Source organism: Triticum aestivum, chromosome 4B, assembly GCF_018294505.1.
Source record: "Triticum aestivum cultivar Chinese Spring chromosome 4B, IWGSC CS RefSeq v2.1, whole genome shotgun sequence".
Taxonomy (NCBI): domain Eukaryota; kingdom Viridiplantae; phylum Streptophyta; class Magnoliopsida; order Poales; family Poaceae; genus Triticum; species Triticum aestivum.
The window spans coordinates 11564158-11572012 of record NC_057804.1 but is presented as its reverse complement, the minus strand read 5'-3'; positions in this window follow the sequence as shown (position 1 = coordinate 11572012).

Sequence of the window (7855 nt, the reverse complement as noted above, 5' to 3'; positions counted from 1 at the left end):
ACAGATGTGCCTCCACGTGGCCGGTGCGCCGAGCCCAGGCAGGAGGGCCTTTGGTCCTGGTTGGTGTCACCAACCGGGACCAAAAGGCATCCACGTGTCAGCATTTCAGTGGCCGTGGTTTTTGTTTTTTTTAAAGGGGGGGGTGGGGGGTTTGGGGGGTTAATTTAGGTGTTTAATATATTGTGTTAGCTAGCTAATTAATAGAGAGAAGTGTCCTCTCTTATGCCCGTGCTTGGTCGACGCTATATATTGTACATAGAGAGGCCCTCGACACGCTAGCTAGTAAGAAAATGAAGGGAACCATTCAGTACAGAAGTTCGTCATGCATACCGAGAGAAGTGATCGATCGACCTCTCCTTCTCCGAGAGATTGGTCGAACAACAAGTTTTCGTATTATCTATCCGATGCTACTGGCTACATACATATATAATATGTAAAATCTCTTACAATCCCCTAGCATTTGAAATCAATTTCCACATGATATTCTCCGGCTTTATTGATGACGTGGTCAAGAAAGAATCCCGCCAATTCCTCTTGAATTGCTTTCATGCGATCTTGTTCTAGGAGTTCATCCCGCATCTGCCACGTCTAATTTGAAGAAGGGATTTAATACATATATGAATGAAACTCAACAGAAATGATGGTGTAATAAAATGAAATTGTGAATATTATTGCTTACGCACTTCATATTGTCTTTTAGAGTAGCCCCACTTATTTTTCAAAGTCGCATTGTAGATGAACTCGCACACGTAGTATCCACAGAAATCATTCCATTGTTCCTGCCACAAGCACTTTACAAGAAAGAGAGGTCAATCAAACTAATAATGAAGCATTATAAATGGCATTGATGAAAGTACAGCTATAGAATCAATGGGAGATGCGCGCAACTAGCTAGCTAGTACTACTTACTTTCGGGTATGTATATCGCAGGTCCTTCGGCAGTCCCGAAACTTCTGCGGTGAACTGTTTCCAAACCCTGCAAGACAAAGAAAATAATTATTATTACTTGAGATATCAGGAAATGAACAAAAAGTTGCCGATATGGTGCGATAAATGATCGATTGAACTTACTTGTTGAGCATTTTAGTCATGTACGCATAGGTTTGGGGATCTTTTCATCTCGAGTCTAAGACGTTTACTACTCCCCGCTCAAGCTTAATCTCCAGAAGAACATAGTGGAATCTGTGCACGCATGCATAACTCATCAATTACATTACTATAACCTTGCTCGAGTAATAAGGGAAACCGAATATGCACACGACAGTAACACTCACTTGAAGTTGTAAGGAAAGAGTATTAAATCTTTGTTTTGATTTTTGATCAACGATTGTAGCAAGTACCCCTCGGCCTCTTCGGCGTCCTTTTCAACCAGAAATTCATCTATGATATTTGTGTTAATGAGCCCAATATCATACATTTCTTGTTTTTTGCACTCGACGATCTTCAATCTGCATAATATAGTGAGGATAATTAATTATAAATACATGCAATGAAAGAGCCGAGCTATATATAGAGACTTAATGACAGAAATAGTACTTACAGATAGTAGCAAAAGACCGTTAGTTTATCGAGGGCCTTTTGATTGAAGAACGCGAAGAACTCGTCAAATGGAATAGTCAATAGATCAGTTCCAACAAGGTCGTGCTCCTCTTCAATATTCAGATACAAAGCATTCGTCCCCTCAGTCTCCCTGCTGGTTTTCATGTACCAATCATGGAATCTTCGCATCATAGTTGTTAGAGATTTTTCATCTTTGACGAGAGGCTTCCCGTACTCGTATCTGTGTTCGTCCACCTCCAAGAAATCTGGAAGTTGATCGCCAGGCAGGTAATCTCCAAGATTGCCATAACCAGCCACCGTCCTCGGAGCATTAGCAACGATGTCGCCGCTAGACACATTGAGCGGGGGGCACGATTGATGTGCTTGTTCGCCGAGCTAGGCAATTTTTTCCCAGTTGCTTGTTCTTTTAACCTTTTATCACTGACAGTACTTCCCGACCGCTGGGATTCGAGATATGTCTGTTCAGTAATGCGCTCATAGTTGGTTCTCGGTGGAGACTTTGATGGTTTCCTCAGGGCATCGATAGTGCACTTTGCTTTCACCGGATCTACCTTCTCCTCCGGAGGTGGATGTCTCTTTGCTTTCACCCCTTCAAAGAAGTCCTTCACATGGGCCCGCACGATCGTCACGTTTTCCTCCTCGGTCCTCTCGTACGGTAACTTCTCTAGAGGCTTGAGAGGTGGACCGTATCTGTATTGCCTTCCGCCTCTGCTGAATGTACTGCTAGACGCCGGAGCATACGGAGCGGCTGTGGCGTCTGTCTTCTTTCATGCTTGCTTACGAGGCGGAGGAGAAGGACTACAACGCGCCGGAGCAGTTGAGGCGCCGGCGGGTCTCTTCCGCCCTTGCCGGCGAGGCGGAGAAGGAGGAGGCTGCTGGCGGCTCGAGCGTGCCGGCGCAGGCGGAGAAGGAGGCGGAGTGCCACTACGCACCGGAGAAGGAGGAGGCTGCTGGCTGCTCGGGCATGCCAGCGCAAGCGGAGAAGGAGGCGGAGTGCCACCACGCGCCGGAGAAGGAGGAGGCTGCTGGCTGCTCGGGCCCGCCGGCGCAGGCGGAGAAGGAGGCGGAGTGCCGCCCCGCGCCGGAGAAGGAGGCCCAGTGCCCTGATCGACACTCGCCGGAGGAGGAGGCGGAGTGCCCTAACTCGCCGGAGGAGGAGGAGGAGGCGGAGGCGTCCAGTTCAGAAGGTTGATGAGCTCCTTCCGCCATAGGCATGGAGTCTTCAGAGCAGAACCCAGCCTTGTCTCACCTTGACCGGTAGGGTAGTCAAGCTGGAGGTCCTCAAATCCCTCCGTTATTTCATCCACCATCACCCTAGCATATCCTTCTGGAATCGGCCAATAGTGAAAAGTTGTGCCGTGTTCAGTAGGATAAACAGAGCCAACAGCCGCCTTGACCTTCAAATTCATCCATCGCGTCATAAGGTGGCAATTTTGAGCCCCTATGATAGCATCCACGGGATAGCTGGTAGGAGCCGTCAAGACATGCTCCGGCTGAATCAGCTCGGTGGAAGCCACGCTGCTTCTCCGCTGAGATGGCGGGGTAGCTTCGGGGGAAGCTTCGGCAGGTCGTTTGTTGCGATCTGCTTCTTGTTCCTCTAGCCCCATTACCCTTTCGTGCAGTGCCTGCAGTTGGCTCTGCTCCAGTTTCTTCTTCCTCTCGTGGGTTTTGTAATGCCCTGCGTCCGGAAAACCAACCTTCCACGGAATGGAGCCTGGCGTGCCTCGTGTCCATCCAGGGTGCTCAGGATTCCCGAGGGCCATTGTGAGCTCGTCCTTCTCCCTGTCTGGAACAAACGTCCCTTGCTGCGCTGCATGGATATACTGCCGAAGCCTTGTGATTGGTGTTTTCAGTTGCTCGTCCTTCCAATGGCACTTCCCTGATACAGGGTCCAAGGTTCCGCCAGCCCCGAAGAACCAAGTCCGGCAATGGTCTGGCCATCTCATTGTCTCCGGTTCGATCCCTTTATCAAGCAGATCATTCTCAGCCTTGGACCACTTAGGCCGGGCTTGCAGGTAGCCACCTGACCCCGTGCGATGGTGAAACTTCTTCTTCGCAGAATTTTGCTTGTTTGTCGTCGGCATCTTCTTACTCTTTTCTGGTGTCGTGTAGGCCACAAATGCGGGACGGTGATCTCTGATCTTCTCATATTTGCCGATGAATTCTGGTGTCTCTTCTTTGGCGACAAACTTTTTCAGCTCTTTCCTCCACCTCCTGAATAGGCCTGCCATCTTTTTAAGAGCACAAGACTTGATTAATTGCTCTTTAACTGGCTTCTCCGGATCCTCCCCTGGCGGTAGGGTGAAATTTGCCTTCAGCTCAGTCCAAAGATCATCTTTCTGCATATCATTAACATAAGACACCTGAGTGTCTTCCTCCTTAGGCTTATACCATTGGTGGATGCTGATCGGGATCTTGTCCCAAACAAGAACCCCGCACTGAGCAACAAATGTGTTCTTTGTCCGGATGGGTTCAATCGGTTCGCCGTCGTGCGCGATTGCTGTGATCTCAAACTTTTCATCCGAGCTCAACTTTTTCTTCGGGCCTCGTCTCCTTACCGAAGTTGTGCTCGATTCGGAGGGCTAGAAAAAGGAAGAAAGACGAGATTTAATTAATATGTGTACATATACCAAAACAATGAATGCATCAATTAACTAGTCAGCACGGGCTTAACTAATATATATATACCTCTCCGGACTCGGTTCGGTCACCGGAGCAGTCAGCACGGTCTCCTTCTTGTACCTCCATTGGGTCATCACTGGAGCCACCATGAACATAGCCCTCTTCTTGTACCGGCATTAATGGGTCGGAGCCATCATGAACATAGCCCTCTTCTTCACCCAGTCCTTCCTGACCAACGGCGTCGTTGAAAAATGATGCAACAACATCAGTTCCTTCTGCGATTATCTCCCCCAACATCGCTTCTGTTGCTTCGTCTCGGTAGTGCTCCATAGTTTCTACAAATATTTACAACATGTCAATTATTATTCAAACATGGTACGGATGGATATATATTAGTGGCAAACGTAGAACTAGCTAGCTAATCACAATAAGGAATTGTGTTAGTAGCCTCGACGCTGCTTCTCTAGGGTTTGAGGTGGCCTAGACAACGCTTCAAGGGTTTGGGGTGGCCTCGACACAACGCTTCAAGGGTTTGGGGTGGCCTCGACGACAACGCTCTTTTAATGTCACACCCTGATTTTCATGGCACAACACTTAAGCTAATATATCATGATAAAATGTGGTTTGACAAAAACTTTTGAGTGTTTTGGACCTTGCCTTGATTGGTTTTTGTTTGTTGTTTGTAAGTGCTCTAAAAATAAAATTAATCCTCCAACTCTTATACTCCTTTTCCTTGATCCAAAACTTCTGCCCAATGATCATGCCATGTGTATAGAGCATTATAGTATTTTCTACAAAAATAATTTGGCCAAAAAGTATTTTCTAAAATTAGTTTTCCAAAAACCCCTGAATTGAGGTTTGCACTGCAAGTACTTAATTAAGGGCAGTAAAAATCTTTCCAAAAATATATTTGACTCCTATTAGATATAGGGTTCCCATCAACCACAAAAATATAATTTTAAAAGTTATTTTCATATTTTATTTAAAAGCTATTTCTTAAGGCCATAAATGGTCTTTAATAGGGAAAAATTATTTTATTATTCTAAAAATATTTGAAAAAAATCAGGGAAACTCAGTGGGCATATATTTCCCATATATAGGAGTTTCAACACATGGTCATGTTCAAAATATTGGACAAAACCTCCCAAAACCATTTCTGCCAATTTCAAGGATTTGAAATATTTCTACAGGAACTATTTTCATAAAAATCCAAGAAAATTCCATCATGTCACAAATGCCATATTTCGTGATCTTGCCAAGTCTCATGTCTTGGAGAACAAGATAACATCATCAAATCCCCTCAATACCATTTCTGTCCATTTTGAAGTTTGAGCAACTTTACATTGCCAAACATTCCGAAATGTTCTCAAACCTTGTGAACATGCTCAAATGTTCTAATTATACATCTAGACCAAGTGGCACAAGTTGGAGAATAAGTTAACTTGATCAAAATGCCCCAAAACCCTTCCTGTCCAAAACCAAATTTGAACAACTCTACATTGGCAACTTTCTCCTTTTGATCTCAACTTTTGTGGGCATGTTCATACCCTCAAATTATGACACTACACCAAGTGGTGCATCAAGGAGAATAGATTTGCATGACTAAATCTTGGAGAGTCCATTTCTGCTGATTTCTAGGGTTTACAAAAGTTGCATTGGCAACTTTTCCCAAATGAACTCAATATTGGTGGAACCTCTTATTTTCTCATACCATTTGACCCTGTCAAGACTCATGACAAATGAAGATCATCTACTTGCCCAAACCACCATCAAACACCTTCTGACAGAAATTGAAAATGCATGTTTTGGCCATTTCCACTAATCTCCATGAGCTAAGCTTTCTCCCACAGCATAATCTGGTCCTCCCCTAACCCTTGCATCTTTCCCTGCCCGAGGAGCCATGATTATGGGGGTGAAAAGCTCTTTTTCCCTCTTTGGACAGCACCATTTCTCTCTCTCTCAACCTACCTCCTCACTCCATTGGATCCCCAGGGCATCCAATGCCATTTCCGCATTTTTTTACTCCCCCTTGCAGCTTCCAGACAAAAGTGGGCGCGCGAGTGCGTGCGGAAAAGCCGCTCATGCCGGCCAAAGACGCGCTCTGGAGCACGCTACCATGCTCCTGACCGTTGACACGGCGCTCCCGACCACCTCGAGCCTCCCCCTTGCGCCAGTCGAGGTGCCTCGACGTCCGCAACACGCCACCATGGTGGCCCCCTCCTTCCCCTCTCTTTCCTGCCCGTGCCACGCGTGCCCAGAGCCGCCCGAGCCCGCCAATGCGCGTGCGAGCTCGTGGCTCCACCCGGAGCTCGCCCCGCTCCCTCTCTCTCTTCCTGGAGCCCTAATCCACCCGCACTAACACCGCAGACAAGTCCTTGCCCTCTCTCCTGGCCTCCCGAGCCATTGCCGCGGCCACCCGTGCGCCGCATCCACGGTGAGCCACGGGTCGGCTATTTAAGGCCACCCCGAGCCCCCTCTCTACTCCTTTGGCCCTCTCTCCCTTCCGTGCATCCCCTAGACCAACCCACTCCCCTCATCGCGCCCTCCAACCACCCCCATGGCCGGAGCCATGCCGTCGGCCTCTGCCAAAATTCGCATCCACCACCACTCTCCCTCCCCTCTGGGCTACACCAGAGCATCTCCAGCACCACCGCGGGCCCTCCCGCTCTTCTCCCTTTCGTCCCCGTGGTCGTGCCGTCGAGTTCCATCGTCACCGTTAGCCTCGTCCACCGCGGCCGACGCCCTGCTCAACCCAGAGCCCCTGGGCGACCGTGCCACCCACGGTTGGACGCGTCCGGGCCCCCTGAGCACGCCGGTGGCCGGATCACCGGGAAACGGTGGCCGGTAGCGCCGGCAGTTGCGGTCGACGTCCCTCTGCCTCGCCTCCCCTGCTTCGGGCGGGAGGTTGAGGACGACGCTGCGTCAGCACGCCGGCCCCGCCTATCAGCGGCAGCGGCAACCGAGCCGGCCCCGCAGGTCGGGTTAAGTGGAGGCGGGGCCAGTGAAGCCGCCTACCCCGCAGGGACGCGTACTTGGCCAGTGCGCCTTCGGCGTGGCCCTTCTTAGCCGCGTGGCCGTGCAGCTGGGCCGGCCCAGTGCGCTGCGGTGCTAAACTGCGCCCTGCGCACAGTTTAGGTATAACACAAATCTTTTTCTTTTTCTTTTCCAATGAAATTCAAAAATCCATAAACTATTCAAATTAACTCCAAATTTGATGATTCAAATTTCCAGAGACTCCATAAATCAAGTCCTATTTAATAGGCCACAGTGGACATTTTTGTTGTCCTTGGTTTTCACTGAACCCCTTAAAAAGGTCATTTATCCACATAAGCCCACTTGAAAAATCCATAGAACATTCATTTGAACTCCAAATCCTGCGAAACTAAATTCTAAATGTTTCTAAAATTATGCATGATTTAATGGGTACTTTTACTCATTTTTATAAAAAGGCATTCTATGAAAAACTTGCAGATCCATTAAATCCCTTGTTTCCAACATATTGAAATGTTCAGAAATATCCACTTATCCAATTCCACTGAAATCACTTTGGTCATTCCCCATATGACCAAAGGCATCCTATAAAAGTCCAACTCACATTTTTAGAGCACTTTTATTTTCTGCCTTGTTGTGTTGCTTATTATGGTTGCTTTCGACGATAGTTGACGAAGTAGAC